Source organism: Hordeum vulgare, chromosome 4H, assembly GCF_904849725.1.
Source record: "Hordeum vulgare subsp. vulgare chromosome 4H, MorexV3_pseudomolecules_assembly, whole genome shotgun sequence".
NCBI classification, from domain to species: domain Eukaryota; kingdom Viridiplantae; phylum Streptophyta; class Magnoliopsida; order Poales; family Poaceae; genus Hordeum; species Hordeum vulgare.
Window position 1 is genome coordinate 590,656,565 of NC_058521.1, and position 20,990 is coordinate 590,677,554.

A 20,990-nucleotide genomic window follows, 5' to 3' on the forward strand; every position below is an offset into this window, starting at 1 on the left:
AAGTGAACACATCAGGACTTTCAGCAGTTGGTTGGAAACACGTCTCAGACGTGAGAACACTGTTTGTGCTGAGTTGTACTGATTGTCCAGGGGACCATCTTCGACTGTATTGACTTACAAAGGATACGAGATAAGTGGGAATACATTTTACACGATCGCCCAAGATCAAAAGAGCACCAACCAAAACAGCGGTGTCCGCTGATACGCCTCCGTCCTATCTACTTTTCCGAACTCTTTTGCCCTTGTTTTGGACTCTAATTTGCATGATTTGAATGGAACTAACCCGGACTAATGCTGTTTTCAGCAGAATTGCCATGGTGTTGTTTTTGTGCAGAAATAAAAGTTCTCGGAATGACCTGAAAACTTACGGAGATTTTTTTTGGAATTAATGAAAAATACATGCGCAAAGATCCACCAGAGGAGGTGAGCCAGTGGTCCACAAGCCCAGGAGGCACGGCCACCCCCCCAGGCCGCACCTACTAGGCTTGTGGGGTCCACAGAGCTCCACCGCCTCGAAACTCAGCTCTATTTAGTCTATCTCGCCTGGAAAAAAATCAAGGAAAAGAGTTCATCGCGTTTTACGATACGGAGGCGCCGCCACCTCCTGTTCTTCATCTGGAGGGCAGATCTGGAGTCCGTTTTGGGCTCCGGAGAGGGAAAATCATCGCCATCGTCATCATCAACCTTCCTTCATCGCCAATTCCATGATGCTCTGCACCGTTCGTGAGTAATCTCATCGTAGGCTTGCTGGACGGTGATGAGTTGGATGATATCTATCATGTAGTCGAGTTAGTTTTGACGGGGATTGATCCCTAGCATCCACTATGTTCTGAGATTGATGTTGCTACTACTTTGCCATGCTTAATGCTTTGTCACTAGGGCCCGAGTGCCATGATTTCAGATCTGAACCTATTATGTTGTCGCCAATATATGTGTGTTTTAGATCCTATCTTGCAAGTTGTAGTCACCTACTATGTGTTATGACCCGGCAACCCCAGAGTGACAATAGCGGGAACCACTCCCGAAGATGACCATAGTATGAGGAGTTCATGTATTCACCAAGTGTTAATGCATTGGTCCGGTTCTTTATTAAAAGGAGAACCTTAATATCCCGTAGTTTCCATTAGGACCCCGCTGCCACGGGAGGGATGGACAATAGATGTCATGCAAGTTCTTTTCCCTAAGCACGTATGACTATATACGGAATACATGCCTACATTAGATTGACGAACGGGAGCTAGTTACATATCTCTCCGTGTTATAGCTGTTACATGATGAATCACATCCGGCATAATCATCCATCACCGATCCAATGCCTACGAGTCTTTTACTACTGGTCCTTGCTACGTTACTTTGCCACTACTGCTGTTACTTGCTGCTACTGTCACTACTGCTGTTACTTGTTACTTTGTTGTTACCTGCTGCAAGACTTTTCTGGCGCCATTGATACATCAAGTCAGGAATAGTCTGCCGTCAACAGACCTTTTTCTGGCACTGTTGCTATCATACCACTTTGCTACTAATACTTTGCTTTGAGATATTAATCTTTCAGGTGTGGTTGAATTGACAACTCAACTGCTAATACTTGAGAATATTTTTTCGCTTCCCCTTGAGTCGAATCAATAAATTTGGGTTGAATACTCTACCCTCGAAAACTGTTGCGATCCCCTATACTTGTGGGTTATCATCCGCTTTGATGCAACAACCGAGAGGGGAATAGACACATATTATGGTTACATAGTGGACATATGGGAACTTGACTACGGACATGATTTTAAGGTCCCTTTGTTTAAGTGCAAATGGGTCAATCTGTCAGGAGGCGGGGTACAGGTAGACCCATAGTACGGAATGACAACAGTGGATCTGAACAATCTTGGGTACACCGACGAACCGTTCACCCTAGCCAATGATGTGGCACAGGTTATCTATGTGAAGGACATGTCTACCAAACCAAGAAAAAGATAAGATAAGGAAGTGAATACGTCATACAATGAGCCAAAGCGCCACATAGTTCTTTCAGGAAAAAGGGACATCTTGGGAGTAGAGGGCAAGACAGACATGTCCGAAGATTATGAAAAGTTTCATGCAATTCCTACCTTCAAAGTCAAGGCTGACCCAAGCATCCTGATAAATGATGAAGATTATCCATGGTTACAGCGCAATAAGGAAAGGACACAAGCGAAGAAAAAGTGAAGACTTTATCCACAACTATTATGATGATACCATGCCAACTTTCAACCTTTTCTTTCTTCTGTAACCCTCTCTACTTTCTTGCACATGCTATGTGGGTGAAATGATGATACCATGCCAACCTGGAACCTTTTCAGAGTTCATTTCAAATGCTTTTCAATTTCATGGTCTTATAGCTCAAAATAAACAGTAAATGCATGAAAAATAACAAATGAAGTCAGAAAGGGTTGTAAATTGATGATGTGGCTTTGAATGGTGAATTTTGAACACACAAAAACTATGGAGTTCAAATAAGTTCAAAAAACTGAAATCCCTTTGTAACAGACGAGTTTTCGTATGAAACCCTCATACGTCGAAACAGATTGTCCGTTTTGTACACGAAGTGCATCCAGTTTTTTCCGTAACCCTCTCAACTTTCTTGCACATGCTATGTGGATGAAATGATGATACCATGCCAACTTGGAACCTTTTCAGAGTTCATTTCAAATGCTTTTCAATTTCATGGTCTTATAGCTCAAAATAAACAGTAAATGCATGAAAAATAACAAATGAAGTCAGAAAGGGTTGTAAATTGATGATGTGGCTTTGAATGGTGCATTTTGAACACAGAAAAACTATGGAGTTCAAATAAGTTCACAAAAATGAAATCCCTTTGTAACAGACGAGTTTCCGTATGAAACCCTCATACTTCGAAAGAGATTGTCCGTCTTGTACATGAAGTGCATCCAGTTTTTTGCCGTAACCCTCTCAACTTTCTTGCACATGCTATGTGGATGAAATGATGATACCATGCCAACTTGGAACCTTTTCAGAGTTCATTTCAAATGCTTTTCAATTTCATGGTCTTATAGTTCAAAATAATCACTAAATGCATGAAAAATAACAAATGAAGTCAGAAAGGGTTGTAAATTGATGATGTGTCTTTGAATGGTGTATTTTGAGCACAGAAAAACTATGGAGTTCAAATAAGTTCAAAAAAATGAAATCCCTTTGTAACAGACAAGTTTCCGTATGAAACCCTGATACTTCGAAACAGATTGTCCACTTAGTACACGAAGTGCATCCAGTTTTTGTCGTAACCCTCTCAACTTTCTCGCACATGCTATGTGGGTGAAATGATGATACCATGCCAACTTGGAACCTTTTCACACTTCATTTCAAATGCTTTTCAATTTCATGGTCTTATAGCTCAAAATAATCAGTAAATGCATGAAAAATAAAAAATGAAGTCAGAAAGGGTGGTAAATTGATGATGTGGCTTTGAATGGTGCATTTTGAACACAAAAACTATGGAGTTCAAATAAGTTCAAAAAAATGAAATCCTTTTGTAACAGACGAGTTTCCGTATGAAATCCTGATGCTTCGAAAGAGATTGTCCGTTTTGTACACGAAGTGCATCCAGTTTTTGTCGTAACCCTCTCAACTTTCTTGCATATGCTATGTGGATGAAATGATGATACCATGCCAAATTCCAACTTTCTTGAAGCTAAGCAACGTGCAGGTGAGCACTGCGCATATCCCTTCATCGTCTCTACACTTAGGGCTTATAAACCGCTGTAAGTGCCTCTCGCTTGGCGAGGTGGGACTAAAAACAGGTGCAGAAAGAATCAACTAAAAAACTCATTTACCGGTTCATGCCACGAACCGGTACTAAAAGGTGCTCGTGGGGCCCGAGCCTTAGAACCTATACCAAATAAAATGCCTTTATAACAGCCTTAGAACTGGTACTAAAGGAATCAACTAAAAAGCTTTTATAAACCTCTAGTATTATTGAAACTAGAATTATATAGAATTTATGCAACTAAAATTATCAAAGTATTTTCTGTTCAAAACATTAAAAGCAAAAATAATTATCATAAAAGAAAATAAATAAGTAATTAGAATTTTGTTACAAACTTTAATAGCAAAAAGAATTATCATAAAAGAAAATAAATAAGTAATTAGAAACAAAAAAGAAAGCAAAAAAACTGGATTTTTTTTTAAAAAGTGCCACCTACACGGCCACCACGGCGTGCATACGACTAGAAACCCGTTACTAGGGCCAGGATGCAGGCCCGCAGTAGGCCCAATAGGCCCACAAGCACATAGAGTGATTTTAGGCTCGTAAGCGTGTAGTAGAGAGGAGCTCGAAGTGGTTGGTTCGGCAGGCCTTATAAACCACTCCGAGCCCCTCTCGGCTAGCGAGGTGGGACTAAACATAGCACCGCACCGCGCCAGTGCAAGGCCTTTGGTCCCAGTTGGTGGCACGAACCGGGACTAAAGGGGGCATTAGTCCCGGTTGGTGCCACCAACGGGGACCAACGACCTCTGCTTCCCGCCCTTCGGGCTGCTGAAAAGTGACCTTTAGTCCCGGTTGGTGACACCAACCGGGACCAATGCCACCATTAGTCCCGGTTGGTGCCACAAACCGGGACCAAAGGCCTCTGCTTCCCGCCCTTCGGGTTGCTGAAAAGAGACCTTTGGTCCCTGTTGTTGACACCAACCGGGACTAAAGGTGGGGCTATATAAGCGGCAGTTTAGAAATTTTGATCTCTCCCCGTCTCTCCATTCGATCCCGACACTGACGCCGCCCCTGCCCCCGACGCTGCCAGGTTGTCGGAGTCACTTCCGCCCCCGAAGCCATCCTCGTCGTCGCCGCCACGTACGTCGGCCGCCTGCGCCTCCTCCATCTGCCCGCCAACGAGCAACCCGGCCCTCCTCTGCTTCCCACGGTGAGATCCGCCGCCACTCCTCCCTCTCCTCTTCTAGCTCCGGCCTCCTCCCGTCGGGCTATGCTCTGGCGCCCCTCCTCTCCCCACGCCGCACTCAGGCGCCCCCATCCTCTCCCCTTAGAGCATGTGGCATAGTTTTACTGCATAGTTTCACCCTTCGTATCTCCAAAGCAGGGGATGCTAAAAATGTTCATGAATATCTCTTCTTTCTTCAATCAACCTTGAGAGAATTTGTTACTTTAGCAAGTCGCTGCATATTCCTATTCAACCCCTTTGCGCCTGGTTCAAACATTGTTTTTCTGCTCAATGGATGTGAAGCAAGTGCTGGTCGATCATGTTGATGAATGTCTCCACTTAAATTTGAGGCTTCTTGAATCTGGTGCTTTGCTTGGGACTAAGTCTAAACCTGATGTTCTGTCTTTTCTTGTTCCCGAGACAAGCTTCGGTTTAGAGAAAGATGAGTACATGCTGGTCAGTAAGTCATGTAAGTGGCGCAGAGCAGATACTCGTTTAGTGGTTCTTGAAGTTCGTTGTAGCACTAGAGCAACCAGATTCTTTGGTTTCAAGCCTGCTACACTATCTATGATCAGAGCAAAGAAAACTTTTGTTAGACCAAGATTGACACCAAGTGTAGTTGCACCAAGCACTTCGAGCAGGACCCCTTATCAGGATGAACTGCCACCACCAACTCCAATTCATCTCATGTAGCATTAGGCTATTAATGAATGTGCGATTCCTGCTGAAGAAGTTTCTGAAGCACATATCATGGAAACTGAGGGTAGTCTTTGCACTTTAGGATTATCTCTATAAAGTTGGGCTAGCTTTTGCACTTCACTTTTTTCTTAAACCTCTCATTTCACTAGTTTCTTTGTGTTCTTTTGGAAATTTGCTAGCACTTAAACTTGTATTTTTGCAATGGTGAACATGCCGTGGAATGTTTTATGTTGGAATGTCAAGGTCTTTAATGAGATGATAAATGCTTAGCACTGCGAAACAAGACTGATGAATCTAGTTGTCACATTGTTTGTCTGGAAGAAACAAAAAAAGAAAACTTTGATAATTATTTCATGAGAAATTATTGACTATGTCATTTTGGTATATTTGAATATGTCCGATCTAGAGGCGCATCTGGGGGTCTGGCCATATTTTGGTGTAGTAGTCATTTCGCCGGTGCCGTGCACCCCCATGCTCAGATGATAAATGCTTAGCACTGCGAAACAAGATTGCTGAATCTAGTTGTCGCACTTCAAAAATATATAATGCGAGATAAGATATAACATAGAAAGTGTAAATTCTTGATAAAAGTACGTCGCTACTGCATGACTCAATCACTCACACAATAACCTCATGATGCACCTATGCCATCTCTATCTATCGACGCAGTGCTTGCGGCTAATCCCACCACGTGGGGATTGTGACAACATAAATAGACAACGCATTTGTCAAGGCTCTCGTGACGCACCAGGCGACCCCCCGGTCCACCACGCCACCGCTGCTCCCTCCTCCGTATAGCTCCCAATTCCCTCATGTCGAAGTTATCCGGGAGGGGGTTATATCGCATATTCACATAGAAGTTATCCGCTATGAAGATAAGGAAGCGGAAGAAAAAGAATGAGAGGAAAAGGGAAAATAAGAAGAGGAAGAAAGGAGAAGAAGAGGAAAGGAAGAAGAGGAGAAATAAATTAGAAGAGGAAAAAGAAGAAAAAGAAGAGGAGAAGAAGAAAGATTCTTCTCTATTCCTTTCTTCTTCTCCTTTTTTTTCTTCTTTTTTTTCTTCGATCGCTTCTCTTATATTCCTTTCTTCTTCTCCTCTTTTTATTTCTTCTTCTTCCTTTTTGGTAACTATATGATGAATGGATGTGGCTATGTATGTATGAATATAATGTTCATAGCATTTTTTTGTTTATATATGTTTTTTTCATATATGTATTATTTTTTTATTTAGGTTAGTAGATATCGATTTTAGGTTAGTGCTTAGTAGTTGAACTAGTTGATTTAATAAAACTACTTTATTAAATTTTACTATATATAGAAGTAGTTTATTTTTAGTAAGAACTACTTTATTTTATTTATTTATAGTAATTGCTTAGTAGTTGAACTAGTTGATTTAATAAAACTACTTTATTAAATTTTACTATATATAGAAGTAGTTTATTTTTAGTAAGAAGTACTTTATTTTATTTATTTATAGTAAGTGCTTAGTAGTTGAACTAGTTGATTTAATAAAACTACTTTATTTTACTATATATAGAAGTAGTTTATTTTTAGCAAGAAAATTAGTAGAACTAGTTTATTTTTTTAGTTCATTTTACGATGCCTATCCCGCATCCTGGTCGTCGACTCGGCGGAGGACACCTGCTTGATCAGAGGGGCCATGTCCGGGACTGGGCTCCGCCCGGCTGGTATTGGGAGGTGCTACCTTCCGGGGGGCGTAGGTTGGTGAGGAGCCAGCCCGTTGTTGACCCGATCCTTGTTTGGTGGCGGTCGCGTGGGCCAGTGACGGTGCCGAGGCTTTCGGACACCGCGGAGGTGATACGTCACCGTGTCAGCGAGGAGGACGAGCACGTCCGTCGCTACATGGTTGCGTTGGAGGGCAGGTTCGACAATACCTGGCAGGTTCTTCTGGGATCTCACTGGAGCTATGATCCTGTGATGGTTCCTTCTCTTTGGGTGTCCACCGCCCGCGACGATACCCGTCGGGCGCTACGGTTCTAGCTGTATTAGTGATGCTATATGTATGATAGTATTCGAGGAGTATTAGTGATAATATTCGACGATGTACGGACACAAGATGATGTAGTTTTGCTTATAATTGAATGCATGCTAATTTGAATACTACTTTATTTTACGATTTGGTTTTGCTTAGTGGTCCTACCTAATACTGATGATCATGTGCTAAGAACAATTAAGTAGGGTTGGTTCGATGACTACGAGGATGATGATCGTATGACTTGTTATTAATAACGAGTAGAAGTTGTATGATGATGATTAATTAGTAGGACTTGTTATTATATATGATGATGCATGATGCGAGCATGAAGAGTTATTATATATCAGCGGGTGAAATGAACATGGATTGGATTATTGAAGTGAAGGCAACATGCATGTGGTGCATGTCGAAAGTAGTACAATCCAAACTTGATCAAGTTAGGATTAGTATTACTTTCGACATGCACCACATGTTGCCTTCACTTCAATCTAAGCCGTGTTAACGTTAGGCATAGCAGTAGCGTTGGTAAACCAAGCACAGAGATATATAAGAGAGGACACTTTTTCTCTATTAGCCAGGTAATAAGAACCTAAATTAACCCCTAAACCAGCCCCTTTCAAAAAAAAACCTCAGCTCTAGCCAGGTGCTGACGCGTGGATGCCTTTTCGTCCCGGTTGGTGTCACCAACCGGGACTACAGGCCCCCCCTGCTTGGCCTGGCTGCAGCAGCCACGTGGAGGCCCATCTGTCCCGGTTCGTGTAAGAACCGGGACTAAAGGCCAAGGGCATTAGTAACGACCTTTTTGTCCCGGTTCCAAAACCGGGACAGAATGCCCTTACGAACCGGGACAAAAGGCCCTTTTTCTACTAGTGCAAACACAAACACTCACATACATACATATGCATTCACCCGTATGAAGGCACACACACTTTGCCTTATTACCTTAAAACATGACAAAAACAACATCTAACACCTAGCCTTTTATTAATAGTTTAGCCCAATATAATCACGTAAAAGGGCATCAAAATTATGTATAAATGATGTAAAAGGTAGCATCACATGAAACAATTATAGATACGCTAGAGACGTGTCACAATGATACAACCTTTCGTACACCAAGTGTTTTCTTTACGTAGACTCTCTAACAAAAGATAATTTGCAAGTGCAAAAGAGCTAATGTGCAACATTGTAAACTACAAATAATTAGAAGTTCTGTACCAAAAATTTAAGTTGCAATAAAGTAAAAGAGAGTGAGTGCGAAAAAAGTGGTGGTACGTGTTGCGGAATTATCCTATGGCAATTGTCTATGGTAAAATAACCGATTGACATAGTTGTAGTTTTATGTGTGGGAGAAGCACGTGTCATTGTACGGTCCTTATTTGAACTAATACATACTTATGACTCAAACCTTAGCAAGCATCTCAAATCTAACACTCTATTAAGATAAACCTAGTCATAGCATTAAGTTATATGGGTCATCTCTATCTAGTATGCTTTTACTCCTATAGGATACACTAATTTTTTTTCACTCCGGACACCCTACATATATTCATCATTATACATTACTAAACCTCGAGTGTTATTCAATGTACACGCGCATGCTCATATATTTACACAAGGGGGGATGGTCACCGTATATTAAATAAAAAAACTACTCACACACAACAATGTGCAACAAATCAGTGAATAACAATTCATCACATAAATCATCATGTTTAAGTAAAAGATTATAGAGATTTTTCAGTGACCCGACCAATGCATAGAGGATGGATTTGGTGATGGAGATGATCCTGAAGTCATTTGAGAGAATGGTGATGATCACACAGTTCCCCCAACATTGTTCCGATACCAACGTAAGAGAGGGGGAGCCTCCCTCCTCCACCTTTTTCTTCTTCCTTCGCATCCCCCTGAGCGAGGGACGGATTCCCGCAATGTTTTCCGGCTCCATGGTTGTGGACGATGAGAGCCTCCCCCCAAGATTGGATCTGAATTTTGGGGAGCAGTTTCTGCATGTTGAAATCTGAGTCCCCTCATTGTTTTATTTGTTTTCACACATCCCTAACTCTATGAAATCTAGAATTTTAAGGCAGCGGAGATAAATTTGAGGCCAATTTTCGATGAAAATAATATGTCTAGGGTATGCTCGAGGCTCCCACATGTACATGGGTCTACTCTGGTAAAAAAGAATGTGACATATTTTTGTTTTATTTTTCGGGTCTCCAGAAACACCTATTTCTATTGCACAAAAAATAATGAAAAAAGCAACCACCACTTCACGCTGGATTAATATGTTAATCCAATAAAATGGTAAGAAAGTGTTCTAGAACTATGTATAAATGATGTGAACATAGCTTGAACATAATAATAAAGGAATTTATATTTCGGTGCCCCTGGTTGCTGAGTTGTTCTCAGTTTTGCACAAGGCATCTAAATTTTCTCACTTTTTCCATCCACGACTCGTCCCAGTCTCATAGAATACCAAACGGGGCCTTGCCATCGGGTCAAAGCAGCTGGCCGTTATCGTCTCATTTAGTGATACGTGGGTTCGGCTATCTTAGGATTGGTGGGTTGCGTATGACAGGTGGGCCGTGGCCATGACAACATTTGACGAGTGGGACTTAGGCAAGGTAAGTTATCACTTTATTTTGCCTAAAATGGCCCGTCTCGAGAGAGCCACTGCATCCTCCACCCAGCCCCATGCCGCCATCGCCATGCCCCCTAGCAGCCCTATAGACAACTCTGATCGTGTGACTGAGCTCCGGTGGCGCAACGATGTTGTTATACTGGCGAGCAACCTTCCTCCCATATGCAGGAACAAAAAGTGATCATTGGCCGACCAGTATGTTTCTAATAGAAACCCTAGCAATCAGGATTAATTTATAAGTCGATTGAATGGGTGATTCAGCGATGTGGGAGCCCATTTTAATTCTATGATTTGTCAATTTGGTCTTTGATTGATGGCTAGCAGGTCCGAGCGAGAAGAGGGTGATGGTTTGTTTTGCACCGACGATGAGATGTTGGTGGCCAAGTGCAAGGAGATATGCTCCTGGATTCCCACCGTGAGATCTCTTGTCATGCACTCGCTGGGCCTGACATTGGAAGTGACAAGGGATGAGCTGAAGAGGATACTTCATAAAGGCAAGGGGGCAGTACCCATTGAGATTCTCATGTGGACAATGGCAAAGGCGATGGAGTGATTGGATCATCGATAGAGAGCCCGCCCGTATGAGTACCGCTCTCGCCTCTCCTCGCCAAATCTAAAGGCGAAAGGGCTGGTGAATTTGTATATCATCGCACATGAGGAGGATGCACAATAGGATAGCTATCAGTTGGGGTTGGAAATCACTACACAAGGGGAGAGTTATCGTGACGAGGAAGACATGAATTTAGCAATTAATGTGGACAACAAGGATGAGCAGATGGTTGCCGAATGCATGAGCACTTGGAGGCTGATGTCAACGAGGAAGTGGCGCTAGTGACATTCAAGGCCAAGGTTGGCTAGAAGAATGCCCTAATTGTGGTGGAGCGGTATGAGCTATCGGTGAAGTTTGAGTAGAATGCTCAACACTCCAACCGCCATCTTAAGCATCACCAGTAGCTCACCATCTTAAGCATCACTAGCAGTTCATTTCCCTTTATTTTTTTCCTTCTAGCTAGTGTTCAGGATCCAACATGTGGATACCATGTTAACCAAAAACAATATGTGATTTGTGTGTGTTTAATCATCAGTTGTATGCTATATTTTTGATTTCATTGGTTGAGTTTGTTCTACATGTCCAAATAGACTGCATCATACAAAATTTGCCAAAAATAGCAGCATGCAAAACTTACCAAATTAGGAACATGCAAAATGTACTTAAATGGTGTCAAACTTGCAATGTTGACTATTCAAAACTTGTGGTATGTTTCTAGTTTATGATTTTCCCACTTACTATTTCACACAAGAGGGGTTCATGCACAAGGATTTCAATTTTTTAGGGTTTTTCATATTCTTTGATTTTCCACATAATGGGGTCAAACATCTAATGTTGACCGTTCATACCAAATTGTTTGACATTTCAACTTTTCTTGTCCCGAGTGCATGCACCACCAACATTAGACATAAAATGATTTTTCTCAATTTTCATGATCAAACTACATCACACTTGTAGTTCAAATTTGAGAAAATTCAAACAATTCACCAAAAATCCAGTAAATCATTGAAATATAGCAATATAACCTTGAAATTCATGAAAGTTGGCCAATGTTTTCTTTAAGTTGTGGTATTGCTAGTTCATGAATTTTTCCCACTTACTATTGCACACAAGAGTGCTTCAAGCACATGGATTTCAATATTTGAGATTTTTTCGTATTATTTGATTTCTCTACAAAATGGGTTCAAACTTGTAATGTTGACCATTCATACCAAATAGTTTGAATTTCACCTTTTCTTGTCCCAAGTGCATGTCCACCAACATTAGAGCATAAAATGATTTTCTCAATTTTCTTGACCAAACTACACCACACTTGTAGTTGAAATTTGAGGAAGTTTAGATAATTCACTTGTAATTCAGTAAATCATTGAAATATAGAAATATTACTCTAAAATTCATGAAACTTGGTCACTGGCCTTCCAATATGATATACTATCGATGAAAAATGAAAAGACCCAATTGTATAACTTATTTCATGCACTTCATTCACAAAAAAGGCCATTTCTAGCACTTGAAAATGGAAATAATTATTTTTATTTCAAAAAACTTGTTGTTCCTATGGAAACATAGCTCAAATGGTAACACCCATGGGTGGGCCAAATTTCAACATGTTATCATGGACAGTGCAATCGAAGTGGCTAGACCATGGGCATGTGCATTGAAATCCATGCAAATTCATACTACATAGACCATTTTGTAAACTATTTTTTAACTTGTGGTGTTGCTAGTTTATGATTTTTCCTACTCAACATGGCACAAAAGATGGCTTCATGCACAAGGATTTCAATTTTCCCCCGGCCACCCTAATGCCACCCCTCGATGTGCATGAGCACCAACAACCGGTAGATGTCAATATATTGTCCAACCAACACTGGAATCAGTGAGAAGAGCAACACTACTCTGCACTGCTATGCGTCGATGACTAACCGCTCATACTCATGATATGCTTTGGGTTTCCCTGAAGAGGAACGGGCGATGCAACACAATATAGGTAAGTATTTTTCTCAAACACTTGCAGCTAACACGGGCAAGAGGGTTGCCTATCCCCTTGGACCCATTATTTGCAAGCAAGTAAAGTATGTAGATGATAGTTGATAAATGAAAAATAAACAAAAAGTAAATAAAGGCAGTGAGGTAATTGTAGCGTTTGTAAACGTATAAGTGAATAGCCTCGTGGGGTCGTAGTTTCCCTAATGGCGTCTCATGTAATAAGCATACACTGGGTAAATAAATTACTGTTGGGAAATAGATAGGAAAGAACATAGTTATGTGATATTCATGACAATGATCATGTGTATATAGGCATCAAGTCCGTAACCAAATAGGCCGACTCCTGCCTGCACGTATTTCTATTACTCCACCCATCGACCGCTATCAACATGCATCTAGAGTATTAAGTGAAATATAGTAATGCTTGGAGAATAATGACAGGATGTAGACAAAGAGAACTCAAGCAATATGAATTAACCCCATCATTTTATCCTTAGTGGCAACAATACAAAGATGTATCTTAACCCCTTCTATCACTGGGGTAAACAAACAAGTCAGATTGAACCTACTACAAAACATCTGTCTCATTGAAGAAACATCAATCTAGCTAGTTGGCCAAACTATTTCAATAGATCGGAGAGATTTATGAAGCTATCATAATCATGCAAATAAGAATCATAATTATAATTTCAGAGAAGACTCAAATCTTTATCATGAATAATTCAAACATAAACCCACAATTCATCGAATCCCAACAAACGCACCGCACAAAAGGATTACAACGAATAGATAAAAGCTAAGTTACAATGGTCATTGTATTCAACATCAAAAGAGGGAGAGAGAGAGGCATGTAGGTACAACTACATGAAATTAGTGGCCTCATGTACAACAATATACTTTTTCACCAAATTTTGCATGTTCATTTCCTCATAGCCTCATCTTTTGCATATCTAATCATCAGGTTTCTTGTTAAAATCCAATATGTACATTAATGGCTCCTATACTTAATGACTCTTTCTCCACTTGACTTGTCTTGTCATATTGAAGATCGAATGCATGATCATTTTATTCTAGTTGCCTCGGTAATGATGAGTTGATGAATATACTTCTCGCCCCTTGTTGGTTACACCAAGTGGAAGGTGGAGATGTAGTCAGCAGCAGATTACCCTTGCACGGGGACTGTAAGGTTTATCGAACTAGGAGCACTCCGAGGATCAATAAGTACGTGTCCGCTGCTCTAGCGCTAGCAGAAGACGTGGACCTGCACACATAACAAATAACTTTCCTCCCAACGAGTACAGAGAGGCTGTCAATCTCTCCGGCTTTGTAGTTTGCAAAGGATCAAAACACAAGCGGGAATAGTGATAGTGATTGCAACAGGAAAGTAAATGAAAGTGATAAATGGTGGAGGTGTAAACAATGGTGGTAATATGCACCTGATTCACATGATGTTCACTAGTTAAACAATGACATGGGTAAACAAATTACAGCTGGGCAATTGACAGAATTATAAACGCAGCGCAATGCTAATTATGCTACTTGAAAGTTAGAGGCTCAATAGTAATGGGCAGTACGGCAAGACAAGTAGACCGTTTATTCATCAACATCTACTTACTAATCATCCACCTTGAGATATCTATCCAGAACATCTCACTGGTATTAAGTTGCGAGCCCCACCCAAAGTGTAAACTCAAAGCAACGGACAACTGCATTAACGAACTTTGCGTAAGGTAAACAATACTTGCAACCGTGGTCACAAGCACCGTTGTTTTCTCCTTGGTGGCAATAGCACATCCCCTAGTTTCATGTTTATGTCACTCACGCTAGACATCAGGGGGATGAACCCACAATCATGCATAATGCTCCCTCTTGGAGTTACAATCTACTACCCGACCAAAGCAATAAAGAGCAGCGGAGAACATGCATGAATCACTAAACAACATAATATAAAAGGATAAGAAAATATATAACTCATAACAATCTGAACATAACTCATAATCCATCGGATCCCAACAAACCAAGCATAGCAATAGCAGGAAAATTACATAGGTGCCTTAATCATGTAGGGAAGCTCACAAGGGCTAATCATTGAAGCACAAGATTGGAGAGAAGACATCACATAGGTGTTGGGGAACATTGCATCGGAAACAAAATATTTCCTACGCACACGAAGACCTATCATGGTGATGTTCATCTACGAGAGGAGATTTGGATCTACGTACCCTTGTAGATCACACAGCAGGAAGCGTTAAGAAACGAGGTTGATGTAGTGGAACGTCTTCACATCCCTCGATCCGCCCCACGAACCGTCCCGCGATCCGTCCCACGATCTGTTCCGATCAAGTGCCGAACGGACGACACCTCCGCGTTCAGCACACGTACAGCTCGACGATGATCTCGGCGTTCTTGATCTAGCAAGCAAGACGGAGAAGTAAATGAGTTCTCCGGCAGCGTGACGGTTCTCCGGTGGTGGTGATGATCTACTCCTGGAGGGCTCCGCCCGAGCTCCGCAGAAATACGATCTAGAGGTAAAACTATGGTGCCTAGATCTGAGTTGCACGTGGCAAAAGTTGTATCAAATCAGCCCTAAAACACCACTATATATAGGAGGGAGGGGGAGGAGGCTGCCTTGAGGACCAAGTCCCCAAGGGGGCGCCGACCAAGAGGAGAGGAGGAGTCCTACTCCAATCCTAGTACAACTAGGATTGGAAAGTGGAGTCCTTCTCTTCCTTCCCACCTTTCATTTTTTTTCTTGGGTTTTCTATCCTTGGCACATAGGCCCTCTTGGGCTGTCCCACCAGACCTCTAAGGGCTGATGCGCCACCCCTAGGTCCTTTGGGCTTCCCCGGGGAGGGTTGCCCCCCTCCCGGTGAACTTCCGGAACCCATTCGTCGCTCCCAGTACATTCCCGGTAATGCCCGAAAACCTTCTGGTAACCAAATGAAGTCATCCTATATATGAATCTTTGTTTCTGGACCATTTCGGAAACCCTCGTGACGTTCGTGATCTCATCCGGGACTCCGAACAACATTCAGTAACCACACATATAACTCAACTATACTAAAACATCATTGAACCTTAAGTGTGCAGACCCTGTGGGTTCGAGAACTATGTAGACATGCCCCGAGGTACTCCTCGGTCAATATCCAATAGAGGTACCTGGATGCCCATATTGGATCCTACATATTCTCCGAAGATCTTATCGGTTGAACCTCAGTGTCAAGGATTCATATAATCCCGTATGTCATTCCCTTTGTCCTTCGGTATGTTACTTGTCCGAGATTCTATCGTCGGTATCCGCATACCTATTTCAATCTCGTTACCGGCAAGTCTCTTTACTCGTTCCGTAATACAAGATCTCGTGACTTACACTTAGTCACATCACTTGCAAGGCTTGTGTGTGATGTTGTATTACCGAGTGGGCCCCCGAGATACCTCTCCGTCACACGGAGTGACAAATCCCAGTCTTGATCCATACTAACTTAACGGACACCTTCGGACATACCTGCAGAACACCTTTATAGTCACCCATTTACGTTGTGACGTTTTATGCACACAAGGTATTCCTCCGGTGCCAGTGAGTTATATGATCTCATGGTCATAAGAACAAATACTTGACACGCAGAAAACAATAGCAATTAAACGACACGATCAATATGCTACGTTCATAGTTTGGGTCTTGTCCATCACATGATTATCCTAATGATGTGATCTTGTTATCAAGTGACAACACTTGCCTATGGTCAGGAAACCTTGACCATCTCTGATCAACGAACTAGTCAACTAGAGGCTCACTAGGGACAGTGTGTTGTCTATGTATCCAGACATGTATTTGAGTTTCCAATCAATACAATTCTAGCATGGATAATAAACGATTATTATGAACAATGAAATATAATAATAACTAATTTATTATTGCCTCTAGGGCATATTTCCAACAATAGCTACTAGTCATGGACTCATGGTCCAAGGAGGACTACTCACAACACGTCCGGGAAGTGTCCATGGCGGTGGAGAAGCTCCCGGAGGTCAATCCTGCCTCCGATGGGGTGCCGCGAAGAGGTCTCCTGACGCTCCCGATCTCGGAAGCGCGACGGAGGCGGAACAATGGAGAAATTTGTGATTCTAGATATCATGGAAGGGTTTATGATCGGAGGGGTAAATATAGGCCAAAGAAGGGCGTCAGAGGAGGTGGGGCCCACCCAGGCGACCTGTTGGCGCGTCCAGGGGCCAGGCCGCCTGGGCAGCTCATGGCTCCCCTCTGGCCCATCTTTGGTGCTCCAGAAGCTTCCGTCACGCTGATTTTTATGTATTTTTTTCTCGGGATTTTTGGGACTCCGTAAAATTGGGTAAAAGTCCCTTCAAAAAGACATCAGCAGACAGAAACTGGCACTGGGTGCACTGAGTTTGTAGGTTAGTCCAAATATGTGTAAAAAGATATGAAAGTGTAGCAAAACATATAACAATGTCAACCAAAAGATCATGGAACAAGCAGAAATTATAGATATGTTTGGGACGTATCAACATCCCCAAGCTTAATTCTTACTCGTCCTCGAGTAGGTAAATGGTAACACAAATAATTTCTGTGGTGACATGCTAACACACATATAAGAACTTCAAAGTAAAGAAAGTGAGACATGCAATTCAAGTCAAGACAATAACAAGCAAGAGTCTATATTTAGTATTGAAATTAGCAAAGTAAGAAAATAAAGGTGCAAGAGCCCTCGCTGTCCGTGACTCGAATGTCTCCAAATGGTGTTTGCGTGCAAGAAGTGGGAGATGGGTTTAGAGCATAGAAATATATTTTTAATTGAGAACTCGATCTACTAAACTTCACACTTGGTCTCCTTCGGAATATTATTTTTTCTCATCCCCAGACCACTTTCAGCACTCATGCAATGGATGAAGGCAAGCAAGATATGTTGTCACTTAGGATGTCAAAGAGAATAATGATGGGGAAGGAAGACAAAAAGGTGTGAAAGGCTCACATCAACGAGGACAACCATAGGCGAGAGAAAGCCAAATGATAGATATGATGTGAGGATTAGTGATTGCCATGCAACGGATGCACATATGAGCTAAGGTAAGCTCTCCAATGGAACTAGTGGGGGTGCATCCAACTTGCTTGCTCATGAAGACCTAGAGCTCATTTGAGGAGGCTCATCATTGGAATATACAAGCCAAGTTCTATAGTGTAAGGGTCCCCACATAGTTATTCATGAATGATAATTTCTATGTAGTACAAATATAACAATGGAGTACGAGTGTGGATCTTTCAAAAGGAATAGTAGTGTTGCCCCCTTCTCTCTTTTTATTTCTTTTATTTCTTTTATTTCTTTTTTTGTGGCCTCTTTGGCTCTTTCTATTTATCTCTCATTTGTCCTCTTTGGGATCTTTTAATTTGTCCTCTTTGGGATATTTTAATTTGTCCTCTTTGGGATATTTTCCTCACTTAAGGGCAACACTCTACGTTTTACAAGAATAAAAAGAAGATCATCACACTTTATACGAAGTACTCACATAAAGACAAATGAAAACTATCATGATGTATGCAAATGTATGCCTCTACCAATGTAGGAGGATAGGCAATGAAACTAGCGCGTCATGTAGCAATAATACGGGCAAGGCCCAACTAGCATGCGGCTCCTCGATCAAGCAAAAGCATGTATGACATGAAGATCAAGTCATGAGATGGTGGATGTTGCATGGCAATGTATCTCGGAAAGGCTATGGAAATGCCTTAATAGGTAGGTATGGTGGCTGTTTTGAGGAAAGATATAATGAGGCTTATGATGACAGAGCGTATCATGCCAAGGGTTTGGATGCACAGATGAAGTTTGCACCAACTCTCAAGATGAGAAAGGAAATGCACGGTACCAAAGAGGCTAGCAAAATATGGATGGTGGAAGTGCCAACAATCGAATACTCGCATTAGTCCGAAGAACTCATACACTTATTATCGGTAACTCTCTATCTAGTTAGGAAATTCACAAAGAGACAACCACCCCGAGGAGGAGTGTTTGGGGGTTTGGTTATCCTTGCGCATCCTCGACCCATGGTAACGTGAGGGTACTCTATATATTCCAACCCCTCCAGAGGTTAGAGATCAATTTAGTAGCTAGAGTTCTCAACTAATTTTTAGTTTTTGAAAAACACACGGATTTCCCAAAATACAACACCTATCACTAACAGGCTCAACCTCTTGTCACCAATAGTCCAAACAATACTCAAATCAATACCTCAAAACTATTGCAAGTTACTACTATACTTAAATAGCAAGCTCAATTACCTACTCATGCAAGACACACAAATCAGTGCAACAAGCCAACTCTCTAAACAAGATAAGCATGATAACTCAAGAGAGTTCCAAAAGCAACCTAAATAATAGCTCTTCAAAAGATAAATCATGAAAACTAAGAGCTAAGCATGAGAGCAACTATGAAAAGATAAAGAACACACATAAAAGATAAGCATGAAAACCTATGTTGTGTTCTAGGGTGGAGTGGAGCGTGTTTCTCTCCCAAACAAGGAAGCCTAGGTTGTGACTTGTTATGAACAGGAAGAAAAACTAAAACAAACTAAAAAGTAAAAAGCGGGATGCTCCAAGCATAGCACATAATATATGAAGTGATAAAAATATAGCATGGAGATGGACGAACAGATGATTGTTGATGGAGAAGGGGATGCACGGGGGCATCCCCAAGCTTAGACGCTTGAGTCTCCTTGAATATTTATTGGAGGTGCATGGGTGCATCCCCAAGCTCGAGCGCTTGACACTCCTGGATCTTCTTTCATCATCTTCCATCGCATACTGGAAAACTCCCTTCATACGAAACTCATCATAAGCTGATTAGAGTGTTTAGTGCCCATAATAAAATAATTTAATCTCTACTTGAAATAAATATTTTCATGAATAGCTACTGTTTCTCAATATTTCCAAAAGGTTTTTTCAAAGAAAAACCAAGCTTAAGATTTGCAAAACAATGAAAACACAAAACATGGCAGAATCTGGGAAAAACAAAACATCACGTAGTAAATATTTTTTTTCGGGGCACTTCTGCAACTAAAATCATAAAACTCAGAACAGATGCCAGAAAGACAATTATATAGAGCATACTTTCAAAAACATTCAGATCAAAAAGATGATATGGCAATTTTTTGCGAATTATTCCATCAAGCACACAAAATCTGTTTGTGGACAGCATGTCACAACTTTTGAACTTTCTTGCAATCGGAGGCTAAAACTTGGCACAAAGCTCGAAAATAAAGATACAATGATGTTGCTACAGTAGTAAAAAGCATCAATACCACTAAAACTGAAAGTAAAAACTCAAAGTAAAGATAACAAGGGTTGTCTCCCTAGAGCTCTTTCTTTATAGCCATAAAGATAGGCTTAAGATTTTAATGATGCTCTCATAGGAATAAGAGTTGCATAACAAAAGAGAACATCAAGAAGCAAATACCAAACACATTTAAGTCTAACATGCTTCCTATGCATAGGAATATTACAATAGAATAATTCATTGAAGCACAAAGCAATAAGCATAGGAAGGCAAAACAAGTGCAATTTCAAAACCTTCGACATAAAGAGCGGAAACTTCTTATTTTTTAAATATTTAGAACCATGTCTCCCCCTCTCATTATAAATTTCAGTGACATCATGGATGAACTCAACAATATAACCATTACATAAGGCATTATTTCCATGATCCAAAAGCATAAAAGTATCAATACTCTTCTTATAAGCAAAATCTTTCTTATTAGGAATTGTGAGAGTAAACAAATTATTATCATTATGGTAATCATCATATTTAGGAAGCATAGTATCAGCAAACCAAATTTTCTCCTCAAAAGTTCGGGGACTAAAAATATCATGTTCATCAAACCCGTCACCCCAAGCTTTGAGCTTTCCATGTCATTAGAAATATTGATATTCAAAGAAAGCATACTAATAACATTGCCACCATCATAATTTTTATGCAAATAATAAAGTTCTATAGGTTTTTTAAGTTTCTCCTCAAACACTTCATGTCCTAGTTCAAGATAAAGTTTATAAAGCTCTCTCATATTTTTGTTGTTTTCCATTAAGCCAAGGTCATCAAATTTTTTTGTGGTTATTTGGTATAAGACTCTAAAGCAAAGGTAAGAGATAGTGTGCAACTCCCCTATCTTGAAGACTCGAGTCCCCGGCAACGG